Source organism: Sylvia atricapilla, chromosome 12 (genome assembly GCF_009819655.1).
Source record: "Sylvia atricapilla isolate bSylAtr1 chromosome 12, bSylAtr1.pri, whole genome shotgun sequence".
Lineage (NCBI taxonomy): Eukaryota > Metazoa > Chordata > Aves > Passeriformes > Sylviidae > Sylvia > Sylvia atricapilla.
This window is the reverse complement of record NC_089151.1, coordinates 16,632,051-16,658,415: the sequence shown is the minus strand read 5'-3', so window position 1 is coordinate 16,658,415 and position 26,365 is coordinate 16,632,051. Positions and strand designations below refer to the sequence as shown.

The window sequence follows — 26,365 nt, the reverse complement described above, 5'->3', positions numbered from 1 at the left end:
GTTGTTGTGCAAGTGTGGAAGGCAAAAAGCTCAGGCGATGACATTACTGTCACCTGCTTAAAACAGTATGAAGTTCTTCAAGAATCGGCATAATCTCCAGGGCTCACTGTTTTCTGTGAAAGCATTTATTTCAGTCAAAATACTTCACGTTCCTCTCTACACAGACATTTCAAGAAAAGTTAAAAACATGCCATTTTAAAGGAAAACCTTACCTTTTTTGCAGATATACCTGCTTTTAAGTAGATTGTGCCATTGTGGAATGAAATCACAAACCTTATTAGGCACATGGGATTCACATGGAAGGTAAATAAACTGAGATGGTTCTAATAAAAGTTGTAATGGAAACCGGTTTAGATTGGTGAACAAGACTTTCTGTTCACCTTCTTGATTTTTAATTCATTGTTTTATCTAGCATCTTCCTCAGTAACCTACGCTTTAATGTTGTTTAAATTAAAACCAAGATAATGTCTCCCTTTTTATGCCCCCTGCATTATTTTATTTTATGTGTGATTTGCCCTCTCGGAGCAAGGGGAAACAATCTTGCCCATCTGCTTGTAAAAGCATGATGAAGCTTTTGAATATGCGAACGTAGAGATCTGTTGTTCAAGATGTCATGTTTTTCCCTCTGTTGTTAGCTGGGAGACAACACGGAATACCCTGATTTACCTGTGTAATCCCAGTGTGTCTCAGGTGCCAGGGCTTGCTGTTGAGATCAGCATGTCTCCTGTCAGAAGTGGTTGGAGTGAGACAGGGACGGCACGACCACTGGGCGCAAAAAGCTGCAGAGGTCAGGTTTCAAGGACAGCCGGCGTGGCAGTGATGTGGCAGTGACAAGTTGTCAAGAGAGCAAATATGAAAGCGGGGTTGGGAGGGAGGGAGGGGGGAAAAAAACCTTGTCATTGCTGATGAAATATTCAGCGTAGCAGGTAGCAATGGACTGAATGGGTTGCACTCATGGGTTTGGGGATTGCTTGCAGTAGAGAGGTGTCCTGGGGTTGTGAGTGCTCTTTGCTGCCCTGATGGCTCTCCACAAATTACCTGCTTTAAATTTTTGATTAAACATTGCACTCCTATTTATAGAAGCCGCAACACCAGGCTTGGGTCAGACACCCTTTAGAGGTCTAAATTGCTGGTAAGTCATCCATATAGATCCTTGAGTGCCTATGGAGTGATGTGTCGTAGAGAAATTTGGAAGGAAAGCTGTAACAGCGATGCCAGTTCTAAATGATCATAAATAATCATCATTAACAACTCTGATGTGTAATTTTGTTGGTGTGTTTTCAGACACATTTTATTTTGAATTTTTCATATTGTATTGAGTTGAAACACTTCTGTTTGTGGTTCTGCATATTCCATAGTATATGAGATAATAGCATACTTTACTTGTCCCTGAAACAGATCACAGTAATATGGTGACTTTATCTCCTGGCGTATTTGGAGAATTCTTGATGCCACTTCTCTTAATGGTATGAGCTTTTCACTTCATGCACATTATTCCTTGGATCAGCAAGACTTTCCCCAGCCTGCATATGTGCCCACTAATCCTGCATGTATATGCAGAATAAATGTTAATTTAAGCTTGATTAGTGTAATCTCATTAAGAATAAATACTACAAGAAGTGTCATGATTCCCAGTGAAGTCCTTGAAGAGCTTGCTGTAATACGAGGAAAAATGGTGTATTCCTCTGCTGCAAGTATGCCTGCATGTTCTGCTGTGTGGGATTTAGCAATCATAGTTCCTTTTGTTAATGAGCCCAATTGTTCTTAAATTAGTAAAGACAATCCAGTGCTTTATTGTGGATATACATAGAAAAAAATGCTTTAAATATATCTTGTGTATTAAATTTCTTCAGGGTGTACTTTTAACTGCCATCAGTTACTTTTTAAGTTTAACTTTTCATTTCTTTACATGAGGGAGCAGCTGTATACTGACAACCAGTGATGCTGACGGGAGAAATAGAAAGTTCTCTTTACTATCCTGCTCTCTTCCTTCTATATAAAACAATTTAATTATTTTTTAATTCATCTGCAGCTGCTTAGGTTATAGTTGTGGTAGTAGAGGGACAGAAGGAATGAAAACAGCCTAAATCCATAGTCAATAAGTCAGTATTTAAAAATGGATAAATATTACTTTTTAGCCTTACAGAAATAGGCTTAGTTGCTTGAGAACATAGATGGAAGGAAAAACTCCTGAGGCAAAATGGTCTTGGAATGAAAAGAGAAAACAAGTTTAACTGAAAACAAAGCAATGAAAACGTTTAACGATTCAATGCGGATCTGTCTCATCGAAAAGAGCAATACAGCTGAAGAATAACCTTAGGAGTGTAAATATAAAAACAGGCAGAAGTAAAATGACAGGAGCCAGAATGAATGAGAGGGGAGGGCCTGTCAGCTGGGATTTTTGTCCACCTGAGGGCTGGGGAGCATCAACATCTTTGCCATGCTCCAGCCACCGCTCGCAGCCAAATCGCCGTGCCGCCTTGCCGCGGGTTCTTGGCGCTGGATCCTCAGAGCTGCAGGGCTGGTGCTCACACTGCCATGTGCTCCCACTCCCTGCTGGTGCATACTGCAGGTGATAGCACAAAGATATCAAAGACTTTCCAGTCAGCCTCCCTCCACAGGGCCATGGCTTCCAACTAAAGCAAATAAAATAAAAAGTGAAAGAGGTTTTTGAGGTGGACTAAAGCAAAAGACCCCAAATGATAAATTGATAAATAAATAAATGATAAATGTTGAAATCCAGCAGAGAAGTTGTTCAATATTGATAGCCTGGGTATGGGAGGTGTTCTTTTCTCAGCATCAAGCTGGCATCTGAAGTGTCTGTAAAAGAGAATTTGGACTCTGATTTTTAAAATGTAGATATCTTTTTTTTTTTTTTTTTTTTTTTTTTTTTTTTTTTTTTTTAAACTTGTAAAGTTTCCTTGGAAATGTAAACTCATGCTTCCCATTAGTGCAAGACCTGTTCAGTTACCACATTATGAAGTAGAAAGTTTTTCATTCCTTTCAGTTCTAGAAGAGGAGGAATTGTGTAAGACATTCACCTCCTGCTCCAGAGGAAAGTTCCTCTGCCTTTGTAGCCCCCCATATCACTGATTGTTTAGACACCCTGTAGGAAGGTGTACATTTGTGTATGTTCCTTAAAAATTGTGAGAGCTACCTCTTAGTTATGACTTAGATATACACTGACCACTCAATTTTTGCTATTAGAAGGGCTGAAATTGATTGGTTTTAATTTTTTTAAAATTTAACATTCAGAGCCTTTACATGCTCCCATCATATACTAAGGATTGTGGTGTAGTTTCTGCTCTTGTCTGAGAGCTAATGTGCTTCCAGTTCTGTTAGTTTGGCTCTTGCAGAGGAATAGTTGAGTGCCTGCAGTTTTTAGACACTTGTTCCTGACGGGTCTCGCTGTCGCCGATCCTCACCCTGTGAAGACTGCTCTCACAAGCTCCTTTTTCCATGAATAAGCGATCAAGTGCCAGTCACTGCTGTCTTTAGGGTCACTTTGGAATTCAGCTTTCTGAAAGGTGGCTGGTGAGGGATATTTCCATTCATATGGGAATGAAAAGTTGCTGCAGCAATCTCATGTGTATTTCTCCGGTGCCTGATGCAAAAAAAATACTGGGAGAGACAGAAAACTCTGCTTGTCTGGAGCTTATTTACTTCTCTGTTTTTAGAAATCATGAATGTTTTGCAACCTTGTGAGTTTTACCTGAGAGAACTTACAAATCCTACCGGGTGTCTGTGTGCATTTCACAGTGACTGACCTGACATTTGTGTGGAGGAGCACAGCAGTGATTGCTTTGTTTAATCTCCATCATTTCCTTATTTTAAGGCTCTGACTTGGTCAAGTATTTAAGCAAGTGCTCGCTTATGGCTGTTTTGCTTCACATCAATGAATTTGTGTTTTGTTTTTTTTTTTTTTTTTTTTTTTTTTTTTTTTTTTTTTTTTTTTTTTTTTTTCTCCTTTAACACAGCTAAGAAAGAAACCAGAGACCTCTAAAAATCTAAATGTAAGTCTATAGGGAATTTGGCAAAACTGTCGCTTCACCAAATCCAGTTATGTCCCGGTGACTATTGCTCAGCTCTTGTTTGAGTCATGTCTTAGAGCAAAAAGACACCTTGTAGGTAAATGTATATCCTGGCTTGCCAAGATGCTTAAAAAAATCTCTCCTTGTCTGCCCTGTAACATTCAGTAGTATGTATTACTAATAGAATAAAATGAAAAATGTATTTCTTTAACACTGTCATCTCTCTCTCTGACATGCATCTTGGGATGATTTGCCAATGCTCAGTTGTGTAAGTGGCTTACAGAGGAAAATCAGCCTCTAATATTATGCTGATGCATGGCCAGTTGCTTGAACCCATTAATGAACTAATCTCTGATACTCTAGTAAATGGTATTCTTGCATTTGGATACTGCACATTTTGTTTCAGGTAATATCGACATTAAAAAAGAATTTTAAATGGATTAGGGCCCTTATCCTGGCTTTTTCTCATATGTACTTTGTGAGAAATTAGGAAGTTTACTCTCCAAAGCAAAAATGTTGTTGTATCTTTTTCTTTTTTCTGTGCTAAGGCAAGACTAGTAAAATCTTCACTTTGCTTTTGGCTAACCACTGAAGCTAAATAGCATCCACTACATACAGAACAACCTTTTAAAACAACATACCAGGACACTTGTATTAAGCACAAGGTAATTTTTCTTTATTTCCCTTTCTATCATCACTGATTATGAAAATAGTTTTGTGTAAGTACAGATTCTCTCTCCCTTATAATAAGCTACCTCCTGCCTGATTCCTTAATTAATGACATAATTCAGTGTTCTGGACATCACAATCACTTCCAGGGTAGTGAAATATGATCAAAGCTGCCTGGAATGTGTGTAGTGAACCCCCCAAGCAAAGGCCGTGCCTCTATTGTGTTCTCCTACCCACAGAAAACAATATGCTCTCAATCTGGATGATTTTCATCTTTAGATTTAAGAATGAACAATTGAGAACCTCCAGAGAGAGAGAATAGGTATAAAACTTCCTAGAAACAGGAAAAGCTCTGGTAATCTTTGTTCTTAAGCTGTCTCAGAAGTCTGTGTGTGAGTGCCTGGCAGTACTGCCCAGACAGAGGTGAGGAATCAAATCTCCGTGTGTCACTTGTCTTATTTTTGGTGTTCTTTTAAAATTTTATTTTGGAATCTGCCAGGTTAGGACTGAGAAGTTCCAGTACATTTCAATTTACAGTGGCAAACAATTTATCAGCAGTTCTGTCACAGTTTAACCCCAGCTTGGCACCACCCAGGTGTCACCCCTGTGAGACGGGGAGAAACAGGACAGAACTGAGAGAGCTCATGGGTTGAGCAGTGAAAGACAGTGTACAGGGTAAAGTAAAAGCCATACACACAAGCAAAACAAGGATTTCATACTCCAGGTGTGCAGCAGGCAGGTGTTCAGCCTTCTCCAGGAAATCCAGGCTCCATTCCACACAGCGGGGACTTGGGGAGGCAGATACAATCCAGCCCATCCTGTCCCCTCCTTCCACCACATTCCAGCACAGAGGTGGGATTCAATGATCTTAGAGGTCTCTTCCAACCTAAATTGTTTTATGTGGTGTGAAATCCACCTTGGGTCAGTCGGGGTGAGCTGTCCCAGCTGTGTCCCCTGGCACACCCCAGCCCACTCCCTGCTTGGCAGCTGGAGAAGCAGCAATGGCCCTGCCACTGTGTGAGCCCTGCCCAGCGAGAATGAAATCATGTCTCTATTATCAACACTGTGTGTTCAGCACAAATCCAAGCCACAGCCCCACAGCAGCTATGAAGAGAATTAACTCTGTCCCAGCTAAAACCTACATGCTTTGCCTTGAAGGCTTTTGGCTTCTCTGTTTAAATGCCAAAGGCAGGAAAGAGAGAGTGGTTAGTGCTTCACTCCACAGGCATTGACAGCCAACAGCTGGAAGATCTGGGGGGTGTGTGTGGGGAAATCCAAATCCTCAAATCATCTCAGTGGAGTTTATCTATATCACACATATTTTCTAGAATTTATCTTTTCTTCTAGTCTGTAGAGATGTTTCCAGCAGAGTTCCAGAATCATTTACAGTGCTCCCCTAAAAATCCCCAAACCTGTTCTGTGACTCTGCACCTTTCAGTCTCTATCATATGGTACTGTTGTTTCATTGCTGGCTGTGTGTGTAAATCCATGTATTTTCTCAGTGAAAAACCGCCACAGAGCTCTGTGAAGCTCCTGAGATTTGGCACTGTGAGTGCCAAGGTACTTTGCATACTGTCTGAGTTTCTTTTCCTTGGGACATACAGCTCATGTTGAAATTGCCTCTGGTTTAAATTTTTCACTTGCTTCCTGTATTGATGAGTTTGCTCTAATGTCTGTTCACAAATCTAGCTGAAAAGGCACAAATTTTATTCCAATTTGCCATAATTCCCCTAAACTTAATGTTTATTTTGATGAAGATGTAAAAGTGAATGATAATATACACCTAAAATGCAGTGAGTTTGGAGATATGTAGCATTGACTAACTTTAAAAAAAGTTGTTAGTAGGCCTGGGGAATTCCTTAGAAAATAGCTTTGCAAAATGTTTAGTTGCTCTTTTTTTTAAAAAAAAAATCTGTGTTACGATATTGGCTTTTCAACCTGAATATCCTTAATTTATTATAACTGGTGAGAACAGAGAGTGAGCAACATTTTATAAAAGCCAATGGAACGCTTACAAACTTCCTTTTTTCCTTTCTTGAAATAGTTAGAAGCACGTAAGGCCATGACTGGCATGGGTTTTTTATTTCTGAGAGGGAAAAATGAGGCTTATGGCAAGTGGATTCTTTCCATACTGGAAAAAAGTATTAGTAATATTTCACACACTTCTTAAATAATTTCCCCATCTATATAAAATAGGGATTTTTTTTTTTTCTTCTGTCTGCTCCTTTTTTTTCTGTCTACCTCAAGTCTCTGAACAGGTTTAGTTAATCACTGCTTATATCAATATGTAATTCAGATACGGTGGTTGCAAATTTTTGATTCCCATTTCTTTTGAGTTGCTTGACGAGAACTAAGTGGCTGGGGAATGGTTCTTATAAAATTATACATCGAAAGTAGTGCAGGCGCAATGGAAATATTAATGAACATGATTGTTTTGACACATAAGAATTAGAGCATGTTTAAATATTATACATAGTGTATGAACCCCTGGCACAAAATTAGAAACGTGAGGGTTTTTTTGTCTAGCAAATACAGTTCAGCTTTAAGTTCTTCTCAGACTGAGAGAAGTCAGTTTACTTAAGTCAGCTTTTGAGGCCTTTTCAAGTCTCTGTGTTTCAGGTTAAAGGCAGCCAAAGAAACTGCATGTAAGAGTGGTTTGGTGAACTCCAAAACTCTGCAATGTCTCTAAACCTATGTCTAAAAACCAGATTAATCCACCCTAATTTACTCTGTGTTCCATTTTCATGTTTATAAAATGGAATTTACTGTTGTTTTTTGAGGCAGTGTTAAAATTTACATTTGGTAAATTCTATATTTTTGCCATAATATATACTTTTTGCTCTTTTGACCAGTCGGGGGTTTTTTATGCAAATAACAGTAGAAATACAACTCATTTGTCTGATGTCCTAAAATAAAATGCAAAATTTACAGGGGTATAAAACCATGGGTTAGAAAAGATTTAAAGGATCTTGAGCCAAGGCTATTTTCAGATGTTTGTATTGGGGTGTGTGGGATTTGCAGGATGTTTTATGCTAAGAGCTTTTCAAAGTGTTTGTTTAGTAATACTGTCTGTTGTGGTTTTTTCATGTTTTACAAACTGTCCACGTTTTAAATGGCTAGATATGATCCCAAAATTTTAATGGCCAAACGTGTCCTAGAAAGTATTAAAATATTAAGCTGTGATTGGAACAGTCAGCGGGCTGATGAGTATATATCTTTTTACATTTGGGCTTCATGATGGAATTCTGTTTCTTAGCTTTATTAATGGAAGCTTTTGGGATTTTTTTTTTTAAAGAATAATAAGAGTTTGAGAGATGGAAATGTGTGTTGGAAGGCTTGTTTTTTAGTAGGAAACTAAATACATCTTAAAGGATAACTTGGTGTAAATGACTGAAATTATAGTATATAGTTGACCTGCTTTTAAAATTACTCATATTTCTTTATTGTATAATGTAATTCATGCTGTTAGTGTGTCCTGTTTTTGAAGATTGAAAAATGAAGTATGTTCATCAGCCAACTCACACTTGTACCCATGGGCATCTCTATGGAAAAGTGTCATCTTGGTGCTCTGATCCTTTTGGGATTAGACTGAGCTCTACAAGTTACTGGTTCATTCAGATCTCTGAATGTGAATGCAGTGTAGTCAGTAGAGATGTAAGTTCCTAGTAGAAGATGGTCAAATAAACAAGGATGAAAATGCAAGAGAAGAATTTAAATTTTCTTAAAGATTGTTACGCTTTTTAAAACTTTCATTAAAATAAATAAGAATGGTTAATCAAGTATCTATTCCAAAGTCCATTGATTTTAAGCAACAGAGTTTCCCTCGAGTTCTGGGTCCAAGTACAGACAACCTTTTTCTAGTGGTTATCCTGTATGCAAGCTCTAGTTTCAAGTTCTGCATAACCTAGAACAGCTCTGTCAAGGCTGCACAGAGTTTTGTGTGCTCTCTGGATGTGCCTCTTGGTCTCTTGCTTCTCAAGCCCAGGTATCTGTCATTCTGCTGAAGAATTTGCACAGCCGGTAGTTAAGATGCTTTCTACTGGCGTCTTTGATTACCCAGATGATTATGCAACATTTAATAACTTGATCAGCAAGGAATTGTCTTTGGAACCTTTAAAGGAGTTGAAATTCAGGTGAAATTCAGCTTTCCTTGGCAGGATTTCATTAAAGTATTGTGGGAAGAAAAACAGTACAAGACACGACCACTGAAATTTCCTTACTGAGTGCTGGACAGTGATAAGTGGATGTGCCCAGGCCCAAAATATCGATGTAAAATACTTTGGAATATCTTTTAAAATTAATCTTTTCATCTACCCTTTTTTGTCCATGACTGCATGTTTTGTCAGGTGACGCTTACCAGTAAATTCCACGAGAGGATGACTTATGTGCTTAATTAAGTTTCTGGATTTTCTTAGACTAGACTCAATCTGTGTAGCAGATGCATATCCTGAGTTTCTGGTCCTCCTCTGTAGTTCCAAAGAGAATTTGGTTGTTCAACTCCATGGCTTTAGCCTGTAGAAGGGAAGGCTGAGTAAAGTGAGATTATCTTGGCTTTCACTGTAAAACACTTACCTGCACCCAGAAACTAAGTAATCTGTTAGTTATTAATTCTGTAAATTATTAATGCTTGTACTTATTGTGGAGAGATAAATAGTTTTGCAGCTCTCTCAGGTTCCTGCTGTTTAGTTGAAGTGGATGCTTCCCTGGTTTTGTTTTCTGTTTCTTCCAAGCTGCACTGGGAAGGGGAGCAGTGAGTGGGCATGCAGAGATCAGCTGAACCTGGCACAACCTGCAGCAGGAGAGGAATTTAATTCCTGCAGAAGGTGCAGTCTGCAGGTGTGAACCTACCTGTGGCCTGGCCTGAGAGAACTGATTCCTTCCCTGGTGTGAGGACAGAAAGAGGTTTCATGGTATTCAATCCAGTGGACAAGAAATCCTAGGAAATGCATGGCTCTGCTCCCTGCTGCCAGCCACAGAGGGGCTGCATGATCCAGGGCCAGGAGAGGGGTCTGTGTGCAGCAAGGAACTTTGCTGCTGGGTTTTTGAAATCTCTTGGCCTGGTTTTCCTATTTCTGAGATAGCTGTAATCTGTTTATCTAGTATTTCTTTGTTTGACGTCATGTTGTTCCTTAAAGGGTATGTTTTGCCCCTTGGAAAAATAAGAAATTCTTATTTTTTTTGTCTGTAATTAAAAACTCCAAGCCAAAAAGACCCCAACCAACCAAACCAAAATCCCACAAAAAAATCTAAACAAATACCCAAACACAGAAATACAGTGACTCATTTATGTAGAAATAATAATTTTTCTTTCTTTTTGATACATTTCTCCCTGTGGGCTATGTATGTGATACACTGAGGTTTGGGGTGGTTTATTTTGTCACTTACATTCAAGATAACTGCAGGCATTGATGGTAAGAGTGGAGCTTGTTTGGCTTTTGTTTACATGCTTCTTATTAAATCTATTGGCTGTTTGTTTTCAGATTGGTTTCAGTTATTTACTGTTTTTCCTAAAATGATATTTTGATGCTCTTTTTCTCTCTGCTGTTGCTCTTGATGGTTTGGTATTTATTGGAATGCAGGAATCATGGTGAGGATATTGATCTGTGCTGGTTTTTTTTTTTTCTTTCTTTCACATGGTCATTTAGATTGAGCCATCTGCTTGCCTAATAGTGGCAATGCTGAAGAAAGACATTTTCTTTTCAGCTCACGTATGAATTGTACTTTTATACAGAGGTTGTTCACTTAAAAATAAGAAGATTGAACTATGATTTGGTGGCATTATGTATAACATCATGAAAATTAATGTTCCTCCAAAATATTTTCTTTGATGTTTGTTCTTTGTCACTACCCACTAGGGATTCAAACTATGGCATGAGAAGTGCATATTTTCTGTAATTGCTGCTGAAAGTGGGCAAGAGAAAGGACCATCTTTATCTGCTGATTTTCTCACAGTTAATATGAGAAAAAAAAAACTTTGATAAATACCCTTCATCCACTGGTCTGAAATACTTCATAAGATTGCTTTGGGTAGTGGTGTTGATTAGGAGAAGGGAGGAGGACTCATCTCCTGCAAAGCTCCTCCGTGCTGAGGAATTCCAGCAGGACCCACAGCCTGACTGGGCCCAACCCACTTCAGAGCACTGAGACTGATTTTACCAAAAATTATGTCAAAAACACTTGAAAGTCTGAAACCAATCAAATATTTTGTGTTCACTCTGGTTGAATGATTAAGTGGGAAAATAACTCGGGTAGGAGATGTTTTGGTGGACGTGGTTTAGCCTGATCTCCATTTCATTCTTGGTAAGATGAACAGGTTCCTCTGTGCACTGCTCACAGGACTGGCCATGGGCTGTCACCGTGGGGGCTCCAGCAGCTTCTCCTGAGAGGTGCCACAGGCAAGTTTAATATTTATGAAATTGCAGCAGAGAGTAGCCAGGGCAGAGGTGGTCCTGCAGGACATCCCTGATTCTCTAGGCTAAAACATGGAAGTTTCCTGGGTTTCTTTGAGAGTCTGGGCATGGGCAGGGTCTGTTGACATCTGTCTGGAGTAACTCCATTACCAAGCTCTAGACTTGTCATTGGCTTCTCAGGAGGAAGATTTCACCCTTTGCAGAGGAAACCTGTGCAATCTGCCAAGTGAGATGTGTTAAGTTTTGATTGTCAGGAATATCAGTAATGCTGTTACGTGAAATCCTTCAGTAGTATGACAGCTGAACATTATGGATAAATCTGGTTTATGTTTAGTTTCCACTAATCTCTGGTTTTCTTACCTATTTGCCTCTCCCTCTTCCCTGGTAAAGCTCAGTAATTTCTAGCCCAGCACTTGGGAAGGCTTCTGGGCATGCAATGCTGTTGTCTTAAAATTCATGTTCTCTAATATCTTAGCCCTCTTGCATGATGTCTTTCAAACTCCAGATTATCTTCTGATGTCTCCAGTGGAAAAGGGTGGGAAAGCATGTCTGAGATTCCACTTCTGCAAATCTTTCTGCTTGTAGTTACTTGTACAAGTAATCCCTTTGAAATCAATAGGGAACATTCCCAGTAGTAAAGTTAAAGAGTCTGAAATGTCTTACACAATAAAGCCTAAGGCTGGGAAACACTACAGAATGTCGTATGACTTCATTACAAAGGGCATCACCACAAAAAAAAACAGAAAAAAAAAACCAAAAACAACCCACCAAAAAACCAAAACAAAACACTAAAAACCAAACAAACCCATTTTAAGTAACTACTAATGAACTTATGTTCAGAAAGTGAGACAGTAAGTAATTTTGGAAACTCTTTGATTTTCTAGTCATCTTTCTTTACAATATCAACAGGGGCTTTGTTAAAATATCAGCTTAAGTATTTCAACTTTGAAACAGTGCTTGTTTCAAGAGCACATGAGAAGGTCAAGTCTGATCTTTGAGAGACTCTATGCAATGTTCTCTGCCTTCACTTGTAACCTTCCATGGCCACTTCCCATCCATTGGTTTTACTTCATTCCCTCCCAGCCCAACTGACAACCAGCTGTTCTGCTGGGTGTGTAGCTGTGGTATCTATTAGCATCCTTTTGGATTTTTTTAAAAATTAAATAGGTAGAAAAGAAGTATTTTACAAGTGTACTGTTTTAACCAAATATTGAAGTAAATAGGAGTATTTTGAGAAGCAGCTCTGAGTCAGGATTTCAGTTCAGTCAGCAAGGCTGAATTATGTCTGGAAGCACTTTTGCAAATTATGGTAGAAACTGCTCCCATATATCTGCAGTTAAGATTTTGACCTGCTTTTTCACAGCAACAGTATACAGGTAATGTACTTTTTTTCTTCTAATAAGAGACTTTCAGAGACCACAAATTTTGGTTTAAATTTTTCTTTTGAGTACAGAGTAGGCTTTTCATGCTTCTGTAGAGGAAAATATTTGGCCCAGATTATTCATTGTGTGAAATCAGAAGTGAAAATACAAAATCTCTTTCCAAATCATCAAAAGCTGAACAATAGCTCAGTATAAATATCCATGTGCAGTGAATGGAACCTAAAGCTTGTTGCTGAGAACATTTTTTTTATGCAAAACTACAGGTGAAAATGCTGATTTCTAGGTGGTTGAATGTGCAGCAACCTGCAGTTCGTGTTTGAGCCCTGCACATTTTCATTTTACAACTCTGAAGCAAACCAGGAATTTGTAAAGTACAAAGGAAAAAAATTTTAAATAGTCATTTCTATAATGCCTCGTTGACAGCCCATAGAAATATAATACTATAAAACTGAGGTGACAGATATGTATGAATGCCACTAAATACAATTTTATAATGAAAATTTTGTCTTATGAAGGTGAAACTTTTAGATCATGTTAGAATTCTAAATTTTTTATGCATAGCAATCAAATGACCTCTCCATATTGCCACATAAAGCATAGATTTAAAGTTAAATGATCCAGTCAGTAATTTAGCGTTTTCTTGGGCCATCTTTTGCCAGTAACTAGAGTTGTTTACATGTGGTTCTGTTGTTTCTGTGCTTGTATTACTTACATTTTAAGAACTGAAGAAAGAATGACACTTTTAAAAACTGTTTTTAATAGCCTTTGTTTATTTTTAATACGTAGTGTTCCAGGCTCTTGCTCTAATGATTTTTTTCACACTGCATTGATAATTAAATTCATTCATTTTCCTGGCGGCACAATTCTTTTTAAATAAAAAGTTATGGGTAATAATACCTATTATGTTAAAAGTACAGAGGAGAAAAGGGCAGATCCACAGCTTTTAGTTCAAGGAGAGCTGGTGGATTTTGCAAGTTATAGGTTTAAATAAAATCAGAAATCTCAAGTCCTTCCTCTGCACTGCAGGAATGGTGCATCTGAAGAATTGTGTTGTTTTTCTTGTGCAATAGTGTGTGCTGTGTTTTTCCCAGTAAAACAGGAGCTGTGGGTAATGTGATCCTTTGCAGGATATTTATTTATAGTAATTTTAGAGATGGTGCTAAGTGTTGGTTCTCTTGGATGACTGGAAACTGTTGGTGTGCTGCTACCCCCTCACACACACATGGTAGTAATAATCTTCACACCTCTTCCACTCCCCCTGCCAGAGTGATTTCATGTCAATACATTGGGGAAAATATTGTGAACATGTGAAATGCTGGTAACAGAAGATGCATATAATAAAAAAAATTCGCCCCATTCTGATCTTGTTTATTGGCTTATAGAGCCTCTGCAATTTTTATCTGTTTAATGAGATTTTAGATTTTGCAATTTTTAATTTATGCAAAAGGAGTTTACTACTTAATTGCTAACAGAGAAGACATTCTTACCCTCATATTTAGTTTTTGTCATGTTTACAGAACTCGAGAAGAAAAAACATTATGTCCATTTGGTCAAACACATACTTTAATTGTATTTTGAAAAAAATCAGTGCAAATGAATTAAGAATTAAAAAATTTAGAATATATAATAATCTTATTTTGTAAAATTTACTTTGCAGGCTGCAATATCACCAGTTTTCAAAAGCAAGTCACACAAAGTAATTTTGAAATTTTACTAAACAAAATGCTTGAATGGGAAGTAAGCAAAATCTTGATCAATTTGTAGCTATTGCTTTATTGCTTTTCAGCATCTGAACTCAGACTCATGAATTCTTTTGGATTCAGTTGGGTGGAATTTTTTTGTTCTTGCCTACCCCTGGGTACATGGTCCTTCATAGGTGGAACATCTCTGAAATAGCTTTTTTATTTTTTGAAGCCCTCCTCTTGTCCTTTTGGTCTCTTTACCTTTTGCACTTTGTGTTTCTTTTCTTAATCCTCAGTGTAAGTCAGTTTGATTCTAAGGTTAATAGGGCTGGTAGAGTCTTGAAGAGGCCCTCAAGAATTCACAGCCACAAGTGTTCACCCCATTTTCCTCTCCCATTGAGTGCAGCTGACACAATTTTCTCCCAGAACTGTGTTCCATGAGATTGAGGATCCATTGATGATGAAAATATGCTTTGGCTGAAGATTGCTACCCAGCCTGGTCTAATTTTATTTAATAAGAGTATAATGTCCCAGTTAGAGAGTAAAGATTTAAATGTTCTATTGTTTCGGGAGTTGAAAATGTTTTGTTCCTGTCATTTTCTTACTTAAAATAAATCTGCTGCCTGTATTACCTTTAGTAATTCTCACCAAGTGCCTCATAACTTTTCATACCTACCTGTAATTAGTGTGCATGGTTCTGCCTTGGGTAACCTCAATTCACAAACTTGTTAGGAACAAATGAGTGACTTACAGGAGATCTGAACAATAATCCTTGATCCCCAAGTTGAACACCACAAGACCTGTACCAGTGTCAAGTGCCAACACTGATGTATTTGAAAAGGCAAAGACTGAGATGCCATCTGAGACACTTGTCCTGTGCTAAGGAACAGGATGTTCTCCCCACTGTCTAAGGTCCATCACAGAGAGAGTCATGAGGGAGCCCAGATGATCTTTTTAACTCACCTGCTTATATGTGCTGGTATTATGATCTCCTGTCTCAATTATTTCTGCTAGACATGCCTGAGTGTTCTTTCAGAGCTAAAGACAAGGGTGTTACACTGAGCTCCTGCTCGTGTGTTGGTGTAGATAATGAACTCCCAGATGCTGAATCTTTGAGTTTGTCAGAAGTTGTTAGTCAAATCCTGTAGGAGTACTGAAAGCATTCCTCATGGAAGCCTGGAATCAAAGTAGGTTTGAATCAGCATCATCCAGTTGGACGCATGGCTCCTGTTTGGGTCGACTTCTAATGAAAAGCTTATGAATTAAAAGGAGTCAGCCAGAAAGAGCTAGGGCAGGTAAGAGGAACCAGGCTCAGGAACGCTGAAAGTATCAAATGTAGTAAGGTTTAAGCTAATTTTTAATAAATATGGTGTCAGGTACCTCAGATTATTAGCTGGCGTGATGTTGAACAATTCTATTAATAGTGGCAAAACCGACTTTTCTGAATGACACTTTGTAAATGAGTGAACTGAAATGAATGTCTGTTTGAAATCCTATGGGAATGTGACTTCTTGAGTAATTCTAACAGGGAATCTGACCTCTTTGTCACAAAAGACTGACCATCTTGTAACAATTCCAAGCAGGCTTGAGGCTTGGCAGAAATCTTTGTATAAACTGTTTCATTTTGTAACTGCATATTGTCCTTCAAAGGGTGCGAAAGCTGACAATTACAGGTAATTTAATTACTGATTTGTTTTTCTAATGGCTGAAATTGGTGCATACTCGAGAGGGTCATTGTCCTGTGAATTTCCTTAATGATACCATCTAAAAGGGATTTTGGTGCACAAATCAGGTCACAATTGAGGAAAAGTGAGTATATGCTTTGCAGTGAGAGGTGCCTGCTGGCTGCCTGAGGAGCATCCCTGCTCCTTCAATAAACTGCTAAGGTCAGTCTACTGTGGAGGGCAGACCCGTGCCATCTAGACCACGGGTATGTACACGTGTGCTTGTTTCAAACTATACTTTACTGCTTTTTGAAGGATTACTATTTCTTTTTAAACAGTCCCCAAATATCCACTGCCAAATCTCTTGATTCTACTGAAGATGAGGGGAGCTGTGTACTTCCTTCTGCACCCTCTCCTGTAAGTAATGTTCATACAGTCTGTAAAGCTTGTTTGATCTAGAATTATGACACCTTATTGTGGAATATGCTGAAGTTTTAGGGAGACGGAACAGAACTATAGCATTTATAAGTGAAATGTTGCTACTTTCTCTACCAAGTGAGAACCAAGGATCTGTCTCCTGCAGCCTGTGAATGGATGGGAGAGAGGTCACGTCACAGGACTGGAAGGGCTCTTCTATTGTCTGCCATTTCCCTGACAGGAAGAGCTTGGGATATCCTCATTTTCTTCCCCCTTTACACAGATAAAGATTAAAGTTTTTGGAGTGTGACTTCGGCTCCTATTGAGGGGAGCTCTGCCCTGGTCCTGCCTGAGCCTTTAGCATCCTTACAGGTGCAGTCCTGGGCCCTGAGCTCTCCTCAGCCTGCAGGAGATGTCCTGCCTTACAGGGGATTTTCGTCTACAAACACTAAGTTCCTTTGACAAAAGGAAGTCTCTTCCCACCTTGCAGGGTCTGTAAAATCAAAAGTACCAGGACTTTGTATCAAACCATGCAAATAGTCTTAAAAACCTTCTTTAAGTTTGCTTTGCAGAAATATATCAAGGCTTAAATAAAAAGGGAACGTACTGAGGAATCCTTTGTGGATTTAACAAACCTCACTGTATTTTTCAGGCTGAAATGTGATTTTATGTTACAATACATTTGTGAAAACCTAATTTTGCTATTCAGCGTTGTGTTTATCCTAATAACTAGTAATTTCACTGGCTTCCTCAACAAAGAGAAATAAAAACCAGGAAGAAATTTTCCAGCTGGTGGTAAAATCACAGTGTAGGAATCCTTACAAGAGCAGAATTACTATGAGTCTTGTTTCTTTGATGAGGTAGTTTTGTAAATTAGCTCATTTTTGTCTTCTTGCAACAGACGCATGCAGAGAACTCTACCCTGCATCCTTCCTGCATTAATAAATAATCATTCTGCATGTTTTTGGCTCTAATCACTTATGCAGGCAAAGACAACTTTAGTAAGAAAAATGTTCCTGTGGAAGGTATTTGTGTAACTGTGATTGCAGGTGAGAGATCTCTATTCTGTGCCAAATGCTGCCTTTTCCTAACATTTCTGGTGCTTGATCTGTGCTCCAGTGAGGTGGTGTTTCTGTGCATCTCTTGCTTCATAGTTTCTCAACTTTTCTTTGTGAGCAATGAATGTCAGTAAAAAGGGCAAAACCATCCCCCAGCAAATTACCCTACTTAAATCCAGTCTATGGCAGCGTCATGATTCCTTGTATTTGGAGTATTTTTGCAAAATTTGAAAGAAATAATATGTTAATTTGCTTTATATTAGTGTAATGCAGGGTTTTCAACGAGAGTGTATCAAATTCCTCACATTTAAAGTATCAGGCTAATAGGCTGTTAAAATGATAATTCCATCAAAATATATGGCCAGTTAACAGTTCATGATTAGCATCCCATGTTTTATACTCAAAGTTTATGCCCATATATATTTCTAAATGCTGTGTTATTGCTTATTTCAGCCCTAGAAATACTGCAAGTATGATTAGCAGACATAAATATTTTTTGTCTCAGAGCAACTGATTTTTGGCAATATGAAAGAGTCTTATCCTATATGTTTGTAATTCTAATGAAGGTGTGCAATTGATAGCTGAATTTCTCCTGTGAATATATTTCACTTCCATGCATGCTGTTCCAAAACTACAACTTCAGCTGTTTCAGAATACTTTGGAAATAAATTCTCTTCCCCAGTTTTGCATGATTTTTATAAAATTAGGTCAAAGGAATTTTCAATTGAAAACAGTACTTTGTATTATCTACAACACACGTCTAGCAAATTTATAAATCCAGTGCTCATTCGAGTAAAGTTCCAAATCATAATGAATGGTTTAGACAGCATTATCATCAATTTCCTACAGGTGCAGCTGTGGAAATCAGTGACTTCAATCAAAAGCCTCTGTCAAGTTTCACTGCACTGTCATTTTTTACATTCAGGTTTTGCCGAAATTAAAAAAAAAAGACAATTCTGTAAATGTCTTTACATCCCTTCTACCTTTGGGTGGTGCTTTTGAGCAGTGCTGTGTGGTTGTTTCTGTTCAAAGAATTTAACAGCACTCATATTTTTTACACTTTATACTAACACTGTATTTCTTTCGTGCTATTATGGAGTTAAAATTGCACTGTGTGTTTTAACACACATTACAACAACCTCTTAAGGCAAAAAAGTAAATTCATGCAAATGAGTTATGGAAAGTGAAAAGAATTGTGCTGCTTCATTCAGGGCAGGGATAGTTATTGGAAACAGGCATTTTCCTTCTGTGGACTCTGTGCTTACTGAGCCTCATGCGAGTGTCCTTTGATAAGTTATCTTTTAAACACCAATCTTTAGAGGGTTTGTAAAACGACATGAAGAAAGAATGCACGTTCTATTTAGCTTGCTTTAAATAATATAATTTTTTTTTCACTTGTGTCTCTGAAATGTCGTTGATACAGCTTGTTCCTGTTGCTTTGCTAGTATCTGAAGATTAGAATAAAGGAGAAACTTCATATTATTGCGTTTGTGGGACACTTCCTAGTTTATAGTACTTCCTATGTCACGAACTTTATGCAGCCTTCCTGTTTAAAACACCGCAATTAAAATCCAGTAACAGCCAATGAAAATCTGACGCTGACCCTTCTGAAGAATTCCCAGTGGGAAGAACAGTGGAGTTGTTCCAAGCTGAGCCAAGAGCCCAGGGCTCCTCCTGCCTTCAGGAGGCGAGGGAACAACCTGCTCTTCCCACCAGACCCACCTGCAGGTCACAGCTCTGCCTCTGGGATTGGGAAACCACTTGTTGCCAGCAAAATCTTGTTGTAAAGCTGTAGAAACTTTAATCCTGAGAGGTTCCTGCTCTTTCCCTGTCGGTGGATAGTTTGAGCTCTGTTAAAATCAAGGGACTTTCATTAGGCTGTGAAAAGAAATCTTTATTTTGTTAATGCTTTCTGACTTGTTGTTTTGGTTTTCCAAGTGCTTGTGTAGTTTCTGTCTTCGTGCAGTGCTCGTGTAACTTTTTGACAGGAATTTAAAAAGTTTTAGGCTGTGAACATTTAAATTTTGTTGCACATGGAAGAGTTGTCAAATTTTTTCTGCTTTGGGCTTTCTTGCAAAGTTTATACATTGTAAATTAGTGATTTAAAAAAACCACAAAAATATGCAAAACCATGATAAAATGACAATTTTTATTAATTGGTGATGCCAGCTTTCCAGTATTAGAGTAGGGCTCCTTTCTGTGTAAAGTTGAGGGCTACCTGTCTGTGTCTTTATTTTTCACACACTCCTGGAGAGAGCAGCTAGAACAGCCAGGCTCCTGTGATTTCACCTCGACTTTTAAACTCTCTGGGCCACTGTGAAATTCCTCTTCATTAAAGGAATTTCCTCTCCCTTTAAAAAGTAAAAAGTATTGAGTTTCTACATGATTTAACTTTTAGAATGTCCAGTTTCTGCTGCATTTTCCTGCAGTGGTGGCAGCTTTGCCCTGGGCTGCACTGAGCTGAGGCAGAAGCCCCCGGAGCTGAGCCCTGGTTTTTCCATGCAGGGCTCTGCAGGATGGCGCTCCTTTTTGCATTTCCAATCCTGTGACATCAAGCCCCTTCTGCAACACAACAGTTCTTTGTTTTGTGGCCTTGCCGAATTCAGTTTCATGTGAAAGGATCTTGCCTGTTTGTCTTGTGTCATTCAGTAACAACCCTTTGAAATCTCTCTTAGCTGCTTTGGTTTACTTTGTTACCGTGTTCAAGTTTAATCTGAAAATAATGTCTGAGTCCTTCATCCTCCCTAATGAGTTATGAGTCTTCTCTGCCTTTTTTTTTTTATGTTCAAAATATAAAGCATCTGTGTGCTGTAATTCTCTTAATACTTAAATAAATGATGTTTAAGAATATTAAAAAGTACTTGGAAGAAAAATTTAGTGTCCATAAATCAATTAAACTAATGTGTACAAAATAATCAGCAGTATATGGGGCCAGGCATTTCAAGCATTTATTTTTTTTCTGAATCTATGTTGATAATTCAGTATATCTCTCTTTTTTCCTGTGCTGCCTAGAGGTTTCTGTGCTAAACTGATGTCTCAGTTAATAGGCAAGGAAGAGAGGTAATACTTTAAACCATTTTAAAGAAGAGGCATTAATGTAATTTCTGAAAAATAGTAACCCCAAATAATGGATTTCTCAAACTAAGCGTTCAAAGCAGTTTATTTAGTAGGGGTCTTATTTTGGGAGAGGGGGAATAAGCCCCACGCCCTCTTTAGGAGTGCAGTAGCCCCCAGGTATGCTGGGATATTAGCAAAAGTGTTGACCAGGCAGAATGTGACGAGACAAATGTCTCCTCATTGTGTGAAGCATGAAGGCCATGATAGATGATTTCAAACAACAAAGCGCAGCCACTGAGACAAAATTAGTGTTGTTTTAATTACCAGTGTCTGTAATGTTATCTATCCATAACTGTCTTGAAATAGACTGTCAACAGAAAGAAGAGAGACTTGAGTTAATACTTCCATGTAGTATTTTTTATGCTTCCTAAGTTGCAACTTGTGTGTCTTTATAAAGAGCATTTAAAGCTTTCTTTGAAATATTTACTTATAGTTAAAAAAAAGTTCTGTACTTCAAGAAAAGTGTAATTTTATCTTTCTAAGAAAAGAAGTAAGCAGTTCCTATTAAATGCTGTTTGGAAGTCAGGGTAAGGGGTAGAAAATGGAACTTAGCCTGACATTTTTCAAGCAAAGTTTACACTCAGTGAGCTGTGGTTTTTATCAGTCACAAATAGCATTATGACACTAACAGTAAAGAAGATTCTTTATTCCTGAAACATCCTTGAGTTGAGATGGGGTGTTCTTCATATGTTAGCAAGTGTATATATTGTAAAGATGAAGCATTTCTTACTTTCTGGGCTTGCAGGAGATGAAAGATAGGCCAGCTTTTGAAAATGGTCTACATGGCACCTGCTACAAATGAGCAGGGAAAGCAATCGAGCTAATAGATTACAGTAATTATCCAATCTTTGGCTAGTTTGTATTGGCAAACTATAAATACAGTACACATTAGAACAAGGTGCTTACAGAATGTACATGAAAGGTCAATGTAATTTGCAAGTCGCTAGTCATTAGAATATGCTAAAAACCATTGCTTCAGGGCTCAGATTTTAATGATGAATACATTGATTATTAAGTAGCAGAGGAAAAATGTAGCAGAGCTACTGTAGTGTAATGATAGGTCGCTTTATTTTGGGAAGGAAATCAACTAAGCTTCAGAATGCATGCATTGAGAAATATAATTGCAGAGAGGAAAATTCCTCAGAGGAGCTTGGCACATATTAAAAGCAAAAACTTGAGACATGTTTGTGATAAGATTACTAATAAATCTCTGGTAAGTCTTAGACTCCTGACAATAACACAGCAACAGAGCACTTCATCTTCTCCATGCTTTAGAATTTAAGATCGGTCACAAACAATCTAAATTACGACTGATACTAGGCAGATGCAGTGCTGCGCTGTGTTGCTCGTCATAAATCTCCTGTTCCTTATATGCAAATTAAACTTCATTTTAAAAGATAATTTTTCACATGGTGATCTCCTTTATTTGTGAAATACCAGTGATTCTTAATGTTAGGAGAGCCATCTCAGGGGTACAGTGTAACCATTGCTTAGGGAGAAGAGAAAAAGGAGGGAAGTTTGTTTGGAATAGTTTGGACATCAGTGCATGGGATGTTTCAAATAACTTATTAAGTTAGACACAGCACTAACAGTGTTTGTAGTTTAGATGTGGCCTTGTTTTCTTCAGCAGCTGCCTGAGTAACTTATCTTTGACTTTAAAATTCTGTCTTGTTTATATCAAATCTTCAAGGTTCTTTAACTCTTACAACAGTAGAACAGAACATAACCAAGCCATGTAGAGAAAAATGTTTGTCTTCATCAGCAAACAATAACCTTCTTCAGCTCTTCATTTAAACCAGCAAGATTATCTCTCTTCAGTATTTTGACAATAGTTGTGTGTGCATTGCTGTTTTTCTCTCTGCCTCGTGCAGATGCAGAATTATGGACATGGGATATAGAGAATGTAGATTTAATTAATTGCTATACAGATGTTACCAAAACAGGCCGTATCTGACAGGACTGAGATGTGAAATGCAAGAAATTTTGCGTATGGGGAAAGGATGTTGAAAACTTTCTGAATTTCCTTAAAAAATTATTGGTAGTCTGTTTTCATGAAAAGACTTTGAATGCCTCTGTGAATCGTAACTTGTGTACTGAAAAGGGAAAGAAACGTGTAATAGCAAAGTACAGTACATATCAAAATTGTTCTTTCACTTGGCATGTTTGATAAGTCTTAAAAATAACTCATGAAAATTGAATCAAGCTATATGTTGTACAGTCTGAGACACAAGGAGAGAATGGATAGGATTGAGGAGCACTTAGTAGAACATTAATCAGATAGGCCACATTCTCCTTGGTATAACTAATTCTTGCTCCTTTGACATCCCTGGTCTGCATCACTTAAAATTCTGATCTGGCTAAGATGGTTTGGTCTGTGAGAAATAGCTGATGATGCTGTCAACATACCGAGTATTGAGTATTTTGTATTTCTTAGGAATTGGAACAAATCCTATCTCTAAGTCACATTTTTAGTACTTGACATGTGATAGCTGCAGGTTAGGGAGCATTTTAAAGAGTAAAAAAAGTGAAAGTGTCTGTTAAAAAACAAACAAACTCCTACTGTTGAAATGAATTAGAATTATGCACAAGTAACCAATGTTAGGTCAGTAACCCAATATAAGTCTTTATGTTTTCAGATTGTCATATAGCCATAGATGTTTCTCACAGTGTGATGTCCTTGATCACGCTTCCAGTTTTTTCTTTTGAAACTTGTTGGCAAATTCCTGCTTCTGAAACAGCAAACTGTGCTGTAAAAAGATTAGATTATGGATACTTAAGAGTGTTTTTGGAAGCAAATACAGGCTGTTGGTCTCCCTGAGTGATTTTGTTGTTGACTGTCTGGCTGGAGGTGGGTGTGTGATTACAGTCACAGTAAATTTCACATTCAAAAGCAAATGAGCTCTGGTTTTAGTTCCCTTGTTCCTTATTTGCCCTATTGAAACAGATACTCCTGTACCTTGTGCTGTGTAGTACAATGATGTGAATTCATCAAAACATGCATTAAGGGGCAACACTACACAAGGGTAGGGATATAAATATATTTTACAATTCTTAGCTTCCTATCATAAGAATAGTTCACGAGTGAATGTAAATTTACAGTAGGTGCTTATCAAATGTGAAAATGCTTGCAAATCAGAAACAAACTTTGGGACTATAAACATATTTCAATGATAGTTCATGCAAAGAATATGTTTGATAGTAAGAAATAATGTTCTCTTTTAGTTTCTACATGAAAGAAGGTTACGCATTATTCTATGTGGAGAATTATAACACTTCTGACTCAGAGCACTGCACACAAGCTTTAATCCTTTAATCAGAATGGTTATTATTAGGGAACATGTAATGACATAAAATATTATTTATTTATAAAGCATGAAAAGAGCATTATCAAGCATAAAGGGATGATAAAGAGGAAGTGCAGTTAAATCAGTTGATTTTACTTCTGTCTTCCATACAGAAGTGACATACATACTATCAGTCTTCTATGATTTAAAAATACTTAATAGAATTATTGAAACATGCTAATTTCCTGCATAAAAAAAACTTATCTGACTTTTGAAAGTAAGTTTTGAATACCACTGTGACCAAGTGGTTTTTAAAGCACTTGATAAAAATATTGAAATATGCTAATGAATTGCATAAAAGAAAGTTATCTGACTTCTGAAAGTAAGTTCTGAATACCACTGTGACTTGTACGTGTGTCCCATATACGTATGAGTTGGAATATTTTACTCCACTAAAGTAGAACCCTATAAAATCTTTTGGGTTTGACTGTAAGATGCACTTGTACAGACAGTAATTGGCCTGTTACAGAGATATTAATTAACTTGTTAGAAATGTTTTCTTTATTAATGAGAAATTCACACATACTATTTAAATTAATTTGTATAGTTTAAAATTAATTTATTGTGGCCTTCGATGACCTCAAATCTACTAAGACAAAGCTGGAGTATTGTACTAACTGTTAAACCATTCATTAAACATTTTATGCAAATAGTGTTTGTTTATAAACAAATTAACTGCAAGGATTTTCAAAACAGGTGCTGTGTTGTGAATGCGTACTAAATGATGTGGTACTGAAAGAATTAATTAGACCTTCAGATGTAATTAGTTGCAATAATTTGCGTGATTAGCGGCTTGGTTAAGAAGTAAGACACACACATTGTAATGCATGGAAGAGTCACTGCAGTAGCTTTGTCTTTCATACGGTGAAGATGAGATTTCCTCATGTTTAGGAAATTTTTCAAAAAATTGCTGACATAGCTGGAGTTAATTGCCAAGTATCCTGTAGGGGGTAACGTGCTTTTTTCTCCCTTGGCTTGTTGCAATGCATATGCATTGGAAGCAATGCCATTTGTTTGTACCTCAATGAATTTTTAAAACAGAAGGCTGTTAACCCTAGATCTTCAAGTCTCCAGAGGAAGAACTGATACTTAACATATTCGGGGTTAAAAGATAGGCTGTGTAAGCCATATGAAACAGGTCCAGTGTTTCGAGATCAGTTCTAAATATTCATGTAATTTTTCTCCCCTTGCAACCACAGTTCTGACTTTTCTTCTTGTGTGTCCAACAGTGCAGTCAACCATTGGAGGTGCATGGAGAACACCTTGGAAACTGGCATTAGTCAAAACCAATTAAAAAGAAAGTCGTGATTACTGATACTTAATTTATGATGATCACATTCCTAGCTATAATAAATGTACAGTACCTTTGTGGCTTGCAAGAAAGCTTTTTCCTCTTGATAATGCCTTGATGCCCAGTGACAATGTTAGAGAGTGGGTTTGAAATGAATTAACGTGGGGACTTGATCTTTGTTTTACCTGCTAGAAAAGGGTGGATTGACAGTAAACCACAATAGATTCCCTTTAGTGGTCCCTGGAAATTGCTGATGCTTTGCTGTTTGAAAAGAAATGGCTGAAGATTTTGTGCCTTGAGGCATCTAGAATGCACAAATATTAAAATAATGCACACTTTGACAAAATTTATTCCCTGGCAGTACCCTCTGAATAGTTAGAAACACACTTGGGGGACCTGCATATGTGTTTTGGAAGAACAGGTATGTTCTCTGTGAATCACATTGTCAGAAAAAACAAAGGTTTCTAGAAAGAAGTTAAAGAAGAGTACAGAAGAAAAAGAAACAAAGGAAGTTCATTAAATCAGTTATAAAGTAAATAAGTCAAATTAGCAGTGTAGAAAATATGAGGTGAAGAGAGGCTTCTCAGAATAACAGACTTGCCCAGGGTGAGTGTTAGAAGCATTCCAGAGAGGTGATGCTGAATGATCCAAGAAATTTGAATTTAAGCTTTTTTAATAGAGAATTTTGTTTGATCAGATTAAGTGATGGCAGTCTGGGAGATGAGATGCGGGGAACTTTGTTTCATCTCAGATGGAAGTGGTCGCATTACACCTTGTTTGCTTTATGAATTAATGTAATGATCCTGAGGTGTGAGGTAGAGGAGACCTTGTTCAGAAGCTAAGCCTTGCTGCAGTTACCAAATTGTTTATGTTCTTTTAAGTTCTTGCCATATGATTTCCAGGAGTTTTTATGTAGCTGCAAATCTGACATAAGCAGCAAGACCCAGCAGGAGATCTCTGGTTAAATGATGACCACAATGATGCTGTATTTGGATTAGTGACTGCAAAGTATTACTGGTCACATATCTAAGAGAAAGTAAAACCTGAGCTTTTTATTGCAAACTCAGTGTGGAACACAGTTTATCTTAGCACTGAGGCAGATCATAAGTGCAGTACTTCCTGCTACTTCTTTTCTCCAGCAAAATAGCTATTTACACTTTTAATTTACACTCCCAACTTTTTTTCTTTTAAAAGCATGGAAGGGAAATTGAATAAAATAAATATTAAAAATGACAAAAAGAAGAACAAAAAGCATCATTAACTGCTGCACAGCTGCTGTGTGTCTGCTGTCACGGGGATT

General features: G+C 37.7%; 1 long non-coding RNA gene across 1 annotated transcript in view; it reads left to right on the top strand.

The window, feature by feature from the left end:
- The window catches only part of LOC136366327 (uncharacterized), a 178,993-nt gene that overhangs the window by 94,833 nt on the left and 57,795 nt on the right, over positions 1-26,365 (top strand). The window lies entirely within an intron of this gene.